This window comes from Enhydra lutris, unplaced genomic scaffold (assembly GCF_002288905.1).
Source record: "Enhydra lutris kenyoni isolate GAN:26980312 unplaced genomic scaffold, ASM228890v2 scaffoldscaffold26, whole genome shotgun sequence".
Classification (NCBI taxonomy): domain Eukaryota; kingdom Metazoa; phylum Chordata; class Mammalia; order Carnivora; family Mustelidae; genus Enhydra; species Enhydra lutris.
Window position 1 is genome coordinate 894,882 of NW_019154110.1, and position 16,283 is coordinate 911,164.

Sequence of the window (16,283 nt, forward strand, 5' to 3'; positions counted from 1 at the left end):
AACCCACTGAGCCACCCAGGCGCCCCAAAACAGCTAATTTTTAAATGTTGACTAAAAAGAATTCTTTTAACAATGCAATGCAAAAAGAAATGCAATTATAGATTTGGTTCTGCCTAAAGGCTGTCTACCAGTGTGTAAACCCTAACACAGTACTGGATTAATATGGGTTTTTGTGGGGGTTTTTTTTTATTGTTTTTTAAAGATTTTTAAAATTTATTTGACAGAGAGAGAGAGATCACAAGCAAGCAGAGAGGCAGGCAGGGGGGGGGGGGAAGCAGGCTCCCTGCTGAGCAGAGAGCCTGATAGTGGGCTCAATCCCAGGACCCTGGGATCATGACCTGAGCCGAAGGCAGAAGCTTAACCCACTGAGTCACCCAGGTGCCCTTAATACGGGTTTCTGAATAGCTGAAGAGACTGAAGAAAGAAAAACAGGATTTAAGAATTTATGGTCTAAAAAAATGTATGTATCAGTGCTAACAGTATGATCTGATTTATTTATTCAATTAACAACATAAGAATTACTAAATAATATTTAATTAACCTTAGGATAAATTCTGCAATGCAAAAGCAAAAAATAATTTTTTTAAAGATTTTATTTATTTATTTGACAGACAGAGATCACAAGTAGGCAGAGAGAGAGCAAGGGAAGCAGGATCCCTGCTGAGCAGAGAGCCCAATATAGGGCTCGATCCCAGGACCCTGGGACCATGACCTGAGCTAACCACAGAGACTTTAACCCACTGAGCTACCCAGGCGCCCCCGCAAAAAATAATTTTATCATGTTATCTACAGAAAGCTTCATGTTTACTGAAGTACTATCTGTAAGGAAAATTTAGAAACAACCTAAATGTCTACTTTTGTAGTACAGGTATAAAGAAACTATAGAAGGGGTGCCTCAGTGGCTCAGAGGGTTAAGCCTCTGCCTTCAGCTCAGGTTGTAATCTCAGGGTCCTGGGATCGAGCCCCGCATCAGGCTCTCTGCTTGGAGGGGAGCCTACTTCACCCCCAACCCTGCCTCTCTCCCTACTGTAATCTGTCAAATAAATAAATAAAATCTTAAAAAAAAACTACAGTATAATCATATATGATAAACTATACAACAAAATAAACTAGATCTATATATATTAGCAATACATCTAGAAAACATCTTTTAAGGTTAAAAAAACAATTGGTAGAGGGACGCCTGGGTGGCTCAGTGGGTTAAGCCTCTGCCTTCCGCTCAGGTCATGATCCCAGGGTCCTGGGATCGGGCCCCGCATCGGGCTCTCTGCTCAGCAGGGAGCCTGCTTCCCCCTCTCTCTCTGCCTGCCTCTCTGCCTACTTGTGATCTCTTTCAAATAAATAAATAAAATCTTTAAAAAAAAAAAAAAATCTTTTAAATAAATAAATAAATAAAAAGAAAAACCATCCGCTCCCTATTTTTTATTTACTTAATATTTATATAACACTTACTATATGCTAGTCACTGCTTTAGGTGTTTTACAAGTGTTCATTTACTCCTCACAACGGCTTATGAGAACTTAAGTAACTAGTCTTTATAGTGTGCACGTGTGTGTACACACACACGTGTGTAAAATATAGATAACACAGTTACGTAAGCAGCAGAGCTAAAAGCTGAACCCAGCACCTGGGCTCCATAGTTGGGGCTCTTAATCATTCAACCATGCTGCCTCCCTACTTCCTAAAGTCTACCTGCTTTAAAATAGTTCATATGGCCCTTGATGAGTATCTGGTGGTCCCTGCCCACATTTCAAGTTTCATTTCTAATCAAGTTCCACTTTGCTCACACTCCAGTAACACTGAGCATCATGTAATGTAGTGTCAAGTCTTCCTTCTCCCCACTTTGTGACCTTTATGATTCTACTTCTGCTGTTCCCAGTTTGGAGCACCTTCTAGTACTTCAGCATGGTTCCTACAACAGACTGCACTGAATACATCCCAATGACAGAATCAATTTTTTAATGCTTCATAAGGTTAGTGAACAATAAAAAACAAAAATTTCCTATTTTAATTACACTGGCAGACATATGAAACACAAAAACACCTAATGTTTCAGGACTCAAGTCTCCAGTACACCTAACTGGTTATCCAGTTAAAACACACACAAACAGGGTGCCTGGGTGGCTCAGTTGGTTAAGCAACTGCCTGCAGCTCAGGTCGTGATCCTGGAGTCCCAGGATCGAGTCCCACATCAGGCTCCCATCTCCACCAGGAGTCTGCTTCTCCCTCTGACCTTCTCCCCTCTCATGCACTCCTTCTCTCAAAAAATAAATAAAATCTTAAAAAACACGCACACACACACACAACAATAACCAAAAAACCTTCCCCAACCTTGGTCCTCCTTCAACTCTTTCTTAAGTCTATGACGGAGCATGGAAATTAAAATTTTTTTTTTTTAAAGATTTTATTTATTTATTTGACAGAGAGAAATCACAAGTAGGCAGAGAGGCAGGCAGAGAGAGAGGAGGAAGCAGGCTCCCTGCTGAGCAGAAAGCCCGATGTAGGGCTTGAACCCAGGACCTGGGATCATGACCTGAGCCGAAGGCAGCGGCCTAACCCACTGAGCCACCCAGGCGCCCCTGGAAATTTAAATTTTTAACAGATAAAAACCTACATCTGATGAGGATGGTCCATTAACACCCTGCTTTAAAGGCCAGATCAAGGTCATCAGACCAGATCAGCTCCTCTATACTAACTCATGACGCCAGCCATACTGAACTACTTGGAACTTTCCTCACCAAACAAGATGTACTCATGAGACTGGGAACTAATCATTTTCTCTGCCTGGAACCCCAAACAGTATTAAAGGATTTCTTTTAAAATGTTCAGCACCTTTGTGAAGACTTCTGTGAACAGTATGGGCCCTCATCACATGAAGTACATACTTTGATTACAGCAGTGTTATGCTACCTTTGCATATTATGCTACCTTTGCATATTAAGTTATCCAAAGGTAGCAAACCTTCAAGGGCAGACATGACAATCATGTCTGTATATTCTACTTGGGATATAAATTTATTAAAAAATGTTTGCTGGAAACTTTGATGAAAATTTATTTTTTTTAAAGATTTGTTTTTAGAGAGAAAAAGTGAGAGTGCAAGGGGAGAGGGAGAGAAAGAATCCCAAACAGACTGCCACTGAGCATGGAGCCGCAGGGCTCCATCCCACCACCCTGAGATCATGACCTGGGGCCAAAATCAAGAGTCAAAGACACTTAACTGACTGAGCCACCCAGGCACCCCTAAAAACAAAACAAAACAAAACAAAAAACTGATGAATATTTAGAAGAGAAATACATGTAATGGTGTTGAATGTTTTTTTTAATTTTTATTTATTTTTAATTTTTATTTTTTTAAATAGGCTCCATGCCCAACATGGAGCCCAATGCGTGGCTTGAACTCATAACCCTGACATCAAGACCTGAGCTGAGATCAAGAGCCTGAGCCACCCAGGCACCCCAGGAGCTTTTTGGGTTTTTTTTTGTTTGTTTTTTGTCTTTTAAGTAGAAACCTAACGCAAATCTCTTAAAAGTGTTGCAATGTAAGGGCAAGATATAAAAAGAACTCTAGTAAATGCAATTCTCAAAAATAATCCTACTTTCAAATTATAAATTCTCCTTAATGTAAAATAAATCTTTCAAGACATAGATCTACCAGTTCTGTTTTGAAAGTAAGAGTTTAATCAGTCAAAATGTTTTGTTTTCTGTGGTACTATTTAAAACTCATTATTTGGTGTATTCAAATACTAGTAAAGAATCAATGACTAAGATACCCTATTTGCTTTGCTTCTCAGATCACAGCAGTCTCCCTCTAAACAAGCCCCAAAATGGGGAAATGGGAGAGCTCTTCCCTAAAATCCCAACACTGAACTTTACTCTTAGAATAATTTCTAAAGGGATATATAATTCACTTAAATACATTTCTTCAAAAGCTTTCCTTGATCTTAGGTTTCCAAATTATAGTCACAACATAAGGATCTTAAATATCCTAAACAAAATTTTTCTGATAGTCAAAAATGTAAATTGTTTTAATAAATGGGGAAGAGATGAATCTGTTTTACAGAAAAACTCCAATTAACATGTGTAAACACTGCCCCCCTCCCCAAACACTGAACTCGACTAGCTTCCAAAGGATAAAGTAGGGGAAAGAAAAAACAGTAACTTTAGGGTATAGAGAAAACTAGAACATACTACGTAAACTAAATGATGAAGGTTAACACCACCAATGATATTTTGTGTGTATCATATAGCCCTAGATGATAGGATGAGAAGTGCACTTCACCTCTGTGATATTTCTTCCCAAAACCCTTCACCCCAGTCTACTGAAAAAACCACCACACAAACCCAGTTTGGGAGACATTTTACTGGATACCTGATGAGTACTACTCAAGACTCTCAGGGTAGGGAGCCTGGGTGGCTCAGTCGTTAAGCCTCTGCCTTCAGCTCAGGTCATGTTCCCAGGGTCCTGGGATGGAGCCCCACATTGGTCTCCCTGCTCAGTGGGGATACTGCTTCTCCCTCTCCCACTCCCCCTGCTTGTGTTCCTTCTCTCGCTGTGTCTCTCTCTAATAAATAAAATCTAAAAAGAAAAAAAAGAAAAAAAAAAAAAAAAGACTGTCAGGGTAATGAAAAACAAGGAACCAACAAGAAACTGTCACAAACCAGAGAAGACTACAGAGGTATAACCAAATGTATTATGGTACCCTGGGATGGATCTAGAACAGAAAGAGGACATTAATGGAAAAACTAGTCAAATACAGATAATGTCTGGAGTACAGCTAACAGTAAATACCAAGACAGACAAATGTATCTCAAAAATATAAGATGTTAACAATGGGAAAAATTGGGTTCAGGGTGTATGTACTCCGAACTATATTTACAACTTGTCTGTAAATTGAAATGATTCCAAAATAAAAACTTATTTAAAAAAAAAAAGGAAAATGTGGAATTATTTAAATTAGTAATATTTAAAAGTATAAAAATGTTCTGATTGTTAAAATAAAGATGTAAACCATACATTACAGTTTAAATAAAATACTTATTTGCGGGGCGCCTGGGTGGCTCAGTTGATTGGGCAACTGCCTTCAGCTCAGGTCATGATCCTGGAGTCCCCGGATCAAGTCTCACATCGGGCTCCCAGCTCCACGGGGAGTCTGCTTCTCCCTCTGACCTTCTCCCCTTCCATGCTCTCTCTCTCACTCTTTCTCTCTCAAATAAATAAAATTTTTTAAAAAATGCTTATTTGCAACATACTTTTACATTAAAACAATGAATTATTCCATTTGGCACTGATTTACATCTTTGCCTATTAAGAAAATTTGAGGGGCGCCTGGGTGGCTCAGTTGAGCGTGGGACTCTTGATTTCAGCTCAGGTTATGATCTCAGGGTAGTGAGTTCAAGCCTGCCTGCATCAGGCTCCGAACTCCATGTGGAGTCAGCTTCAGATTCTCTCTCCCTCTCCCTCTGCACATGCCTCTCTAAATAAATAAATAAATAAATAAATAAATAAAGTCTTTAACAAAAAAAAACAACAACAACAACAAAAAAACCTCTGAAGAGATCACTGGTTTCAGATACACATAATGGGTTGGGGGGGGGCATGGGGAGGATTCCTAATTTTTTTTTTTTTTTTAAGATTTTATTTATTTGACAATGACACAGCAAGAGAGGGGACACAAGAAGGGGGAGTGGGAGAGGGAAAAGCAGGTTTCCCTGCCAAGCAGGTGACCCCTTAATACTAATTCTTAAAAAATACACTTAAGGGGTACCTAGGGTGGGCTCAGTCAGTTAAGTGTCTTTTTGGCTCAGATCATGATCTCAGGGACCTGGGATCAACCCTGGCATCAGGCTCTCTGCTCAGTGGGAGTCTGCTTGGGATTCTCTCTTCTCCCTCCGTCCCTTCCCCCCGCCGCCCCACTCACACCCCTCTCTCTCTAAAATAAATAAATCTTAAAAAAGAAAAAGAAATACACTTAAAAATTTAAAAAGCTACTCTATTAAGGGGCACCTGGATGGCTCAGTTGGTTAAGCATGACTTTGGCTCAGGTCATGATTTCAGGGCCCTGGGATCAACCCCGCATCCAGCTCCCTGCTCAGCAGGGAGTCTGCTTGTCCCTCTGCCCCTCCCCCCACTCCATGGGGGGGGGGAATGATGTGCGTGCAAGCTCTCTCTCTCTCTCTCAAATCAATAAAATCTTTTTTAAAAAACCACTATGTTAATATAGTAATGACTATTTGATTAAACTGTACATTAAATTCTCCTTTAAAAAATCTTTAACAGGGCACCTGGGTGGCTCAGTGGGTTAAGCCTCTGCCTTCAGCTCAGGTCATGATCCCAGGGTCCTGGGATGGAGCCCTGGGCCCTGCATCGGGCTCTCTGCTCAGCAGGGAGCCTGCTTCCCCCCTCTCTCTGCCTGCCTCTCTGCCTACTTGAGATCTCTGTTTGTCAAATAAGTAAATAAAATCTTTTACAAAAAGAAATCATTTACTGAAGGATTTACAGGACATTCATCATTCAGTAGTAGCCATTATTCTCTGAATTAGATATTACCAACATTATCCATTTACAGATAAGGAAGCTGAAGCTTCTGCTCAAAGAACATAGTGGGCAAATTGTGGAATTAGGACTACTAAAGTAATCATATATGGTTTTAGTCAATAGCTTAATTTGTTTTCTGTGATAATGCTGAATGTGTAACTCCCCTGCTTAAAAAATAAAAATTAGCAAAAAAACCAAATAAAATAAAACTGACTCATCTTCACCTTCCTTTCTTTGGCAGTCAACATTATTTTTTCTTCAAATTTTTATTTTATTTATTCATTTAAGTAATCTCTACAACCCAATGTGGGGCTCAAACTCATGACACCAAAATCAAGATTCACACACTCTTCTAACTGAGCCAGCCAGGCTCCTGCAGTCAGCATATTTTTGATAAAACAAAAACAAATCCAAAAAGATGAATAAAATATGCCTTAAGCATACAGAGCACTAATATCACAAAACATATCTTTCTATCTTTGCCAAAGACATAAAGTAGATTAATCAATATGCAAAATCTTAATAAACTTGAAATTCTGTATGCCTTTAAAAAATTGAAGACCTTGAAAATTTCCCAGATTCTTAATTTCACTGTTACCAAAAGACAGTCTCTCTGAAAATTTTTTAAGTTTTTTAAAAATTTTTATTTATTTAGGGGCGCCTGGGTGGCTCAGTGGGTTAAAGCCTCTGCCTTTGGCTCAGGTCATAATCCCAGAGTCCTGGGATTGAGCCCCACATCGGGATATCTGCTCAGCAGGAAGCCTGCTTCTTCCTCTCTCTCTGTCTCTCTGCCTACTTGTGATCTCTTTAAGTCAAATAAATAAATAAAATCTTTTTAAAATTTTTTATTTATTTATTTGACAGGGAGAGAGAGAAATCACAAGTAGGCAAAGCAGCAGGCGGCAGGGGGGTGGGGTGGGGGAGCAGGCTCCCCGCTGAGCAGAGAGCCCAATGCACTCAATCTCAGACCCTGAGATCATGACCTGAGCCAAGGACAGAGGCTTAACCCACTGAGCCACCCAAAGGCCCCTCTCTGAAAATTTGTTAACAGCCTTAGTTAAATGTCAATAATTCTTGACAACACGTTAAGAGCTCAAAGAACAGATAATCACAATGAAAAATAAAACAAATAATTACAAGATGCAAATGTAATGCATCCAGGTGGATTAATTCACTTCTTATGGATGAGAATTTAGTGAATTTAGTGGCCCTGATGCCAAGTATTTCAGCAGTGTGACCCTATTCCCTCAAACAACATAAAATCTCTCTCTTTTTTTTTAAGATTTTATTTGTTTATTTGACAGACAGAGATCACAAGTAGGCAGAGAGGCAGGCAAAGAGAGAGTGGGGGGTGGGGGGGGGAGCAGGCTCCCTGTGGAGCAGAGAGCCCGACGACCTGAGCCGAAGGCAGAGGCTTTAACCCACTGAACCACCCAGGCACCCCCAACATAAAATCTCTTTAAAGGAAGTATGAACACTTCTTCCCCCTTCACCTCAATTCCTGAAAGATCACTGGAAGTCAGCTATTACAAAGAACTATAGCATAGCACATTTCCTTTCACATAACCCTGGATTCAATCTATTACAACAAGTATTTATTTACTTACCAATACTATTTATGCAGATTTACTTAAATATTAATATTTAATATTAATCTATTAACACTTGCTTATTAATACTACCAGCATGTACGCAACAAGTATTTATTTACTTATTAATACTACTGTAAAGCAGTATTAGGAACTCTCTGGGAGTCCCTACTCAAATGCCTAACGCCTTAATCAAGCAAAACAGCTAACAATACAGGACTGTATGTTAATAAATACCAATTTAAATGATGCAGGCAATAAATGCTCATGGATTTTAACCATTTTAGAAAAGAAATTCACAAACACAAGAATAGTCATTAAAAGGGTCCGTTTTGTCAAAAGAATGAGGAATCATGCAAGGCAATACCTAAGTGGTTTAACACCTGTATTTACTTCAATCTAGCTGCTACCCCAACATATGACCTCAGGGAAAGACAGTCTCTAAATTTTAGTTTTGTCACCCATAAAAATACCAACCTGCCCCAAAAAGTAGCAGAACAAATGAAAATGAATACCAAGTTCAATATATTTACAAAGTTCCAGGGAAATGTTTATGACAATGTTAAATGACAGTAACTTTAGAGGGTATCTTTCCAGAAGTATCCTTAATGCATAGACCAATCCTACCTACGAATGTAACAACCAAAAGCCACCATTTTTTAAAGAGAAAACAATAAATCAAAATAATAAGCACTTATGATGTCTGCATCCACTGAGTATAAGCATTTCACAAATACCAATTAAATCTAACTGCCATGGCAAGGTTAAAAATTACACAATAGTAGTTCAGACACACACACCACGATTCTATTTAAATAACTACCTGAAAATGTCATGCCAAACTAGCAACAAAGCTAACACAATCCAAAAAGCCTTAATTTAAGCAGTTGATTATTAGGCTCATATTAAAGCATCTTTTTTCAATAAGTACAGATTTCTCAAAACACTTGGCCTTTAGCAACTAGGATTCACTCTACAGCTAAACATCTTCAGGAGAACAGGTTTTCACCTTTTTTTTTTCCTTTATCTTTTCAGAACTCATTGCATTCCATTAGTTTTATTTTAAATAGAGCAACATTTTAAGTAAAAACAAAACAATTACAGTCCTACTGTAGAAGACTTAAGAACAGTGACAAAGAATGTCCACTTCACTTTTAACTATTTCTCTCTTTCCAACATATATGAAAACAGGTTACCTGTCACAATTAAGTATTTTCAAAACAGAGACTTCGAAGCAAATTAAAAAATCTCTTTTAGGACCACAGCAGACATGGCCAGCTCAGTTTAAAACCAACTGAGCCTTATGTCCCTTTGGCAAAAGAGTATGTGACTCACTACTGTAGTACTCAACGGAAAGAATTGGAAAATTCATTCTGGTTGCCCTAAGGTTTTCCTTTGAGTTTGTTTTTTTGTCAACTTCCACAGTTTCTATGGCTTGTTTATAAAGATGATAAGTTGTGAGTAAGATGAGCCATATGAAAACAAAAAGTAAGGTCCTATTTTTTTCTTGAGTACCTAAAATACGAGCCACAAGGTGTATATATGCAAATATGTGTAATACACATTGGCATTCATATTATTTAATACATAAAAGAGAAACATTTACATTGAAAAAATAAAATAGAGACAATGAAACATGGATGTTCTAGCTAGAGAGAAAAGTTATGATACTGATTTTTTCCTTCCAGAAACATCTCCAAATTTCCAATATACTAAAATTTTAATTGGAAAAATGGATACCAAATAATTCTACTAAAAAGATGAAATCTATGCCAATCTCATTAAAAATTTTATAAATAGGGGTGCCTGGGTGGCTCAGTGGGTTAAAGCCTCTGCCTTCAGCTCAGGTCATGATCCCAGGGTCCTGGGATCACCCTGCATGGGGCTCTCTGCACAGAGAGTAGCCTGCTTCCCTTCCTCTCTCTCTCTGCCTGCCTCTCTGCCTACTTCTGATCTCTGTAAAAAAAAAAACATTTATAAATACAGGATTATGAAGAATTTTAAAAACTGATCTCCAAACTAAGCAAAAGATCCTGTCACGTGTATCAGAAACATCCACATATACATATTTGGAACTAAAGCTCTCTTAAACCAAATTATTTTACACTCCTGATCAATGAAGAGTCTACTGAAAAAATCACCACTCTTACTGCACTTTTATACCTTAAAATATAAGATGGAAATATGTGACATAACATAGTGAATTACCATTCCCTAACTCACTCATTCCTCAACCTATGAACCCTTCTACCTTCTAATCACATTAAAATAACAAAAGTGTGAAAATATATCATACATTGACAAACAGTCTTAAATCTCATCAAAATCACATTTACCACGTGAATCTGACATTCTTTTGAAGATATCTATTTACATGAATGCTTGATGCAAGACACTAAAGTGACCTACCCTCTCTATGGTAGAACCTTACAAAAGGTCCCTTTCAAGGAACACCACAAGAAGAAACCCTTTATAAATAGCCTTTAACACAAATTATCTTATCCTTTTTACTCATCTTTGATATTATTAAAAAAATAAGATTTACTGTTTCAATCCAAACTAAAGTAAAAGAAAACAACTATAGTATTCTCATTTAGATTTTTGCCATATTTTCAGTTACTATTTCTTGCCAAATATTTCTGGCATTCATTAACTTACACTTACTTGACTAAAACAATTAAAAAAACATTAACACAGGTTTTATATATATATGTATGTATGTATACACAAATACAGAAAGACAATAAATGTCTGCTTTAGGGCAGGGACATTGCTTTTTACCCCAATCATTCAATACCCACCTTGCAAAAATGGTGGAAACCAAACATCAGATTTTAAAATTTACTACAGAGAAATGCCTTTGTTGTAGCACCAATTAGCATCAAATAACCTTACAAAACATAAGCAGAAGAAAAATGCTATGAAAGGGCAATCTAGCATTTCACAGCTTCTGCTCTCTTACTCCACCCAGTCTCCTCAGCTCAATGGCTGTTCACAGCATCCACAAATATTAGCCCATTTTTAAAAGGGGAGGGAGTAGGTACCAAAATAGGGTTATCTCTATCAAAATCAATACATACAGAAATATCTCATAAAAAATTGGGTTTCTTTCTCGGATTTATAAAACAAATTTAAAATTTGTTTTAAGAGATCCTCCCCTTCTGAACAATCCAAACAATGATCATTTATAATAAGACATGAAAGAATAAATCACCCTAAATACAGATTACTTATGCTTTAATAAAAACTGCAATTTGCAATTGCCAGTTATTTTGCAAAACTGTGTCTTGAAAGACACCCATGAGAGATTAAAAGCTAGCTGATGTCTTAGAAGCAAATCAGAATTTTTAAGTAAAAGCTTTTTATATATTCAATATTATATCACTGCCGACATATACAGGCAGGAAATTTTCCTGATTAAGAAACCTTGCAGCAATCAAGCCCTGCTGCAGAGAAAACAAAACAAAACAAAAAAAAAAAAAACCAACAAAAACAAAACAAAAAAAAATTTTTTTTTAAAGCAAATACTACTGTGGCGAAAGAGGAGGGATGACATTACTGGTATGAAAGGCCCAAGCTCTCTCCTCCGCCCTAGTCTCAAGATGAAATTCACACAAAACAACCCACTTCCCAATAAAAACAGAATTACCAAAAATGGCATATATTTTTTGTTTAGCCTTTAAAACGTTATGAATCTCGAGGACTACGTGCTGAAATAGAGGTCGGAATAACAGTAATATCTTTATTCTCTCCCGATTGCCTTTAAGGAAGGGGTGTGGGGGGACCTTGGCATGACATCGCCCACTGAGAATGAAACCACAAATCTGGTTCTTCTCTTCAAAAGCACAAATTCTTAACCAAAGGGTTGATGTAATTTGGACCCAAACCCCAACCCCAAAAGAAAATTTCCTGCCTCCTCCCGGGGAGTTTCTTGCTAAGTCACTGAAGAAAGGCAGAAAAACAAATAAAGCCAAGGCACCTTGCTTGCTCTCTTATCTATAATACTGAAAACCTACTCCACTTCTCTACTGCTTAGAGAGACAGAGAGTTAGAATTTGCCCACCAGCTCAAAGACATTTTCTATTTTTTCACCTGGCAGACTAAAGAAGGCACTGCGTTTCCTAAAGGAGTGGGGAGATAAGATGAAGGGGAATGGCTGAGGGCCTCGAAGCTGTCTTACAACGTCAAAAGGCAACTCCCGTCTCAGGAGCCAGTGGCAGAAAAGAAAAACCTGCCAGATTCGGTGGGTGGATGCTGCGGATGGTTCGGTGGGTCGGCCGCTCCTCTGGAGAGGGTGTAGAACCTGGACCACCGCACAGAGGGACCAGGGAAGGGCTGGGCCATCCTCCTCAGGTCAAACCCATCCTAAGGACAGGTGGGGGACGGAACGCCTGAAGGCCTGTGGGTGCCGAGGCCGCGCGGAGCTGAGCGCAGTCCCCGAGCCGCCAACTCCGGGTGGGGTGGGGACTGCGGAGCTCGCCTTCCGCGGCCAGGGAGAAGAGGGCCAAACCCTTTCCCCAAGATCAGAGAGCGACCTGCTCTCCACGCCCTTCCTACCCAAGAATACTTTTCTTGCTAAGTCACTGAGGGAGGAGGGCGATCTCTTCCCGGGGAGGGCCGCGGGTGGAGTCGCGGCGGCTCTGGCACCCCCGAACCCGGGCCGGGGAGGAGGGGAGCAAGGGCAGCGCCCTCCCCGGCCTGTCCCCCCTCCTCCCGTGTCTCTCACTCAACGGCCGTCGCGGCCGCCATTTTGAGAGCGAGGAGAGAAGAAGAAGGAGGAGGCGGCGGCGGCAGGGGGAGGGGAGAATGGGAGGGAGGGGACCGGCGCAGCCACCTCGTCAGGCCGCCCGGCCCGGCCCGCAGCCGCCCCAACGCTGTGGAGAAGACAGAGGGGAGGGAGCAGACCCTCGCCGCCTTACCGGAGCGCTGCACCGCCGCCTCCGCAGGGCCTCTTCCGTCCTTCACTCCCATCCACCGGCGGGGGAGGGGGAGAGGGAGAGGGAAGGGAGGAAGGAGGGAGGGAGGGAAGGAGGGAGGGGGAGGATGGCGCGCTGGGCCCGGTCCCGGGAAGGGGGAGGGGAGGGGAGCGGGCGGGCTCCTCAGCCGTTCCGGGGCTCGAGCCCAAGCTTGGCGCTCGCGGTTTCTCTCGCTCGCGCCCGAGCTCTCCTCCTCCTCTTTCTCGCTCCTTAGGCCCCGGGATCGCTGCTCGTTCGCTCGCTCACTCGCTATCTCAGTCGCCGGACTCCGCCGCCGCCCCGCCGCTCCAGCTCCGTCTGTCACAGGAGCTGCCCCAACGCCCTGACGTCACCGCGCCGCCGCTGCCGCCGCCGCCGCCGCCGCCCCAAACCCGCCGGGATGAGAGAGGGGAGGGGGGCCGGGAGCGGAGAGGGCTGCGGCGCATGCGCCGGCCTGGGCCGGGCCCTAAACCGCGCTGCCTTCCGCTTAGCGGGCGGGCTTGCGATGCGGTTTGGCGGTACCGAGTGGCGGGCGGTCGAGTTTGCGCAGGAGGTGCGCCTTCTCGCGTTCCGCTCGCCTCTGTAACCTTGGGTTCCTTTTTCCTAGACCCGTGTCTGACGGTTCAGGGACCCCATGAATTCCGGCTCTGTTCACCTCCCCGCCCTGCTTTTGCCCACAAACAGAGCTGTTCCCGTTTCTCCCGGCCAACAACGGGGACCCGTGGGGACCCATGGATTGCGGGCCCCGATAGGCTTCAGAATAAAGTGGAGCTCGGGCCAAGCTACGTCCGGCCTTCGGCTTTATTTCCCAGTTTGGTGGGGGCGAAGAGGAGGGAAGTGTATTGGATTGATTTGGAGAGAGGAGCTGTTGAGGGTAAAGGCTGATGGAAAGCCCAATTGTTTCATTTTTTATTACAGATTTTTAATTTGGAGGATTCGCTTTTAGACATGATTCAGCTATTCTTTTCCTTAGTCACACACACGTTTGAGACACCTGAAGTCTCAAAACTGACCCCCAAAGAAAGACCTGGAACTTTAATCTCAGAAGGTGCTCACACCTTCATGTGTGTGCGCGCGCGTGTCTGTGTGTGTGTATGTGTGGGTGTGTGTGTGTGTGTGTGTGTGGTAAATTATAGGTTTATATACTAATGAAAAAGAAGTGTTGCGGATTTGCAGTCTATTTATTCCACAAAGAGCTATTTGATTTAAAACAGGCCAGATTTATGTTGCACTGTATGTTAACTAAAATTGAAAATAAAATAAAATGGGCTTAATTTGAAGTTCTGAACCTTTCAATATGAAACAGTCCCTTAATAAAAGGTATCTAGTGTGATTATCTATTAAGTTTATATTGTCCAAGGAAACTCGTTTCCTAAAACGTAGGTGTAGGCTTATGTTTATTGATTTTATTAATTCCCTTTATGTAGGTAAATGCATACACTGACTTTGAGAAGCAGCTGGGTTAATGAAAGAGAGAACCTGGGCATGAATCCTGGATCAGCCATTTACCGGAAGTGCAACCTTGGCTAAATTACTCTCTGGCCTAGGTTTCTCTATAAAACAGACCTAATAAATAGCTAGCTTACAAGGCTTCTGTGAGAAATGGAGAGATGATGCTGCATTTGTGATATATAGTACCTTAGGGGGGAATCCTAGGTAATCATGTAACCATTTCTGCTGCCTGATACCAAAGCAAGTTTCCTTTTCCAGAGAAAGATTGTCTCTATCCCTGAAGGTGTTCAGGAGGAGCATGAGTGAGGGACGGTTGTCTGGAGGGCTTGGGTTTTTCTTCATGAAGGCAGGGAAGGAAATCAAAAGGTCTCTGGAAGGTCTTTTTCAGGTTTACAGCTTTGGAATTCTTAAGTTAGACAAAGACAACAAGAGGAGGCACAGAGGTTTGGTCTGTGCTGTGTCCCGTAACAGTCAGGAAACATGAAATAAATTAACCTCTCTTGGGACGCCTGGGTGGCTCAGTTGGTTAAGCAGCTGCCTTTGGCTCAGGTCATGATCCCAGCATCCTGGGATCGAGTCCCACATCGGGCTCCTTGCTTGTCAGGGAACCTGCTTCTCCCTCTGCCTCTGCCTGCCATTCTGTCTGCCTGTGCTCGCTCTCTCCTTCTCTCTCTCTGACAAATAAATAAATAAAATCTTTTTAAAAAATAAATAAATAAATAAATAAATAAATTAACCTCTCTTGTTCGAAGAATCTACCTTTGGTTCATTTTTACCTTTTAAAATATTTATTGTTGTGTGATATCACACTCCCTGGTATTTAATCAGCTGAGTAAATCAGTTATTTTTAAAACGAATGTTCCAAAAGCCAACAGAATTACCCAGAAAGAAATCAGAATCACATTGATAAACACTGATTTAAGACAAATAGGTAGTAGTGATTGCTGTAAACCTTGAGCTCATAGACTCATGTATTTAGAATCTTTAAAATCTGTTTTTATGTGATTACACACTAAATTGAGATCAGCTTTTATTTCTGTAGCACTCCTTTGAAGTACAAACCCCCTTGGGAGGAATGTATAAAAACTTTCCTTGGATTATAATTTTTCCAAATGGAAATGAAACTGTGTTATATGCCTAACTTGATGTGGAGTGATGTGTTATGGTTCTGTGCACTTCTTTTCAGTTGCTCAAATGATAGATCCATCTTAATAAACACTTGTCTTTTAAGAATAGAGAATCAGGACATCTATGCCATCCATCATAATTCATAAGGACTTACTAGAATCTACTACATCTATCCAGGAAACATTTAATAATGAATATTGTGGATGATGTTTCTTGAGAAAAGAGTAAGTATAAACATCCATTTGACTTGCCACAATTTAACAATCTCCCCATTCATTTGAATTGCAGATCTTTATTTTTTCAGCAGACATTTTCAAAACGGAAACATTTGTTTCAATTGCTGCAGTAAAATTAGTGTTAGTTTAAACAATTCTGCAAATAAGCTGACTGGAAAAAACACTCCAAAAATACTATTGGGGAGAGGACAAAATGTCTTCTAAAATCTATTTACAATGAGCACAAATTTTTTTCTTTTTTTAAATTATTACTTGTATTATTACTTTTTAATTCCACTATAGTTAACATACAGTGTTATATTGGTTTCAGTTATAACAATGAGCACAAGTGTTAAAACTTTATTTTGAGAATTAAATTGCCCTTTGTTTATAGGCAAAGACACATTGT

The 16,283-nt window shown here is 40.7% G+C and overlaps 1 protein-coding gene across 1 annotated transcript in view; it reads right to left on the reverse strand.

Moving 5' to 3' along the window:
- Positions 1-13,166, reverse strand: part of LOC111151396 (platelet activating factor acetylhydrolase 1b regulatory subunit 1) — a 94,097-nt gene extending 80,931 nt beyond the window's left edge. Inside the window, exon 1 of the mRNA XM_022509387.1 lies at positions 13,044-13,166. The gene's annotated coding sequence lies outside the window, so the exon portion shown is untranslated. The remainder of the gene's footprint in view (positions 1-13,043) is intronic.
- Between the last annotated feature and the right edge of the window lie 3,117 nt (positions 13,167-16,283).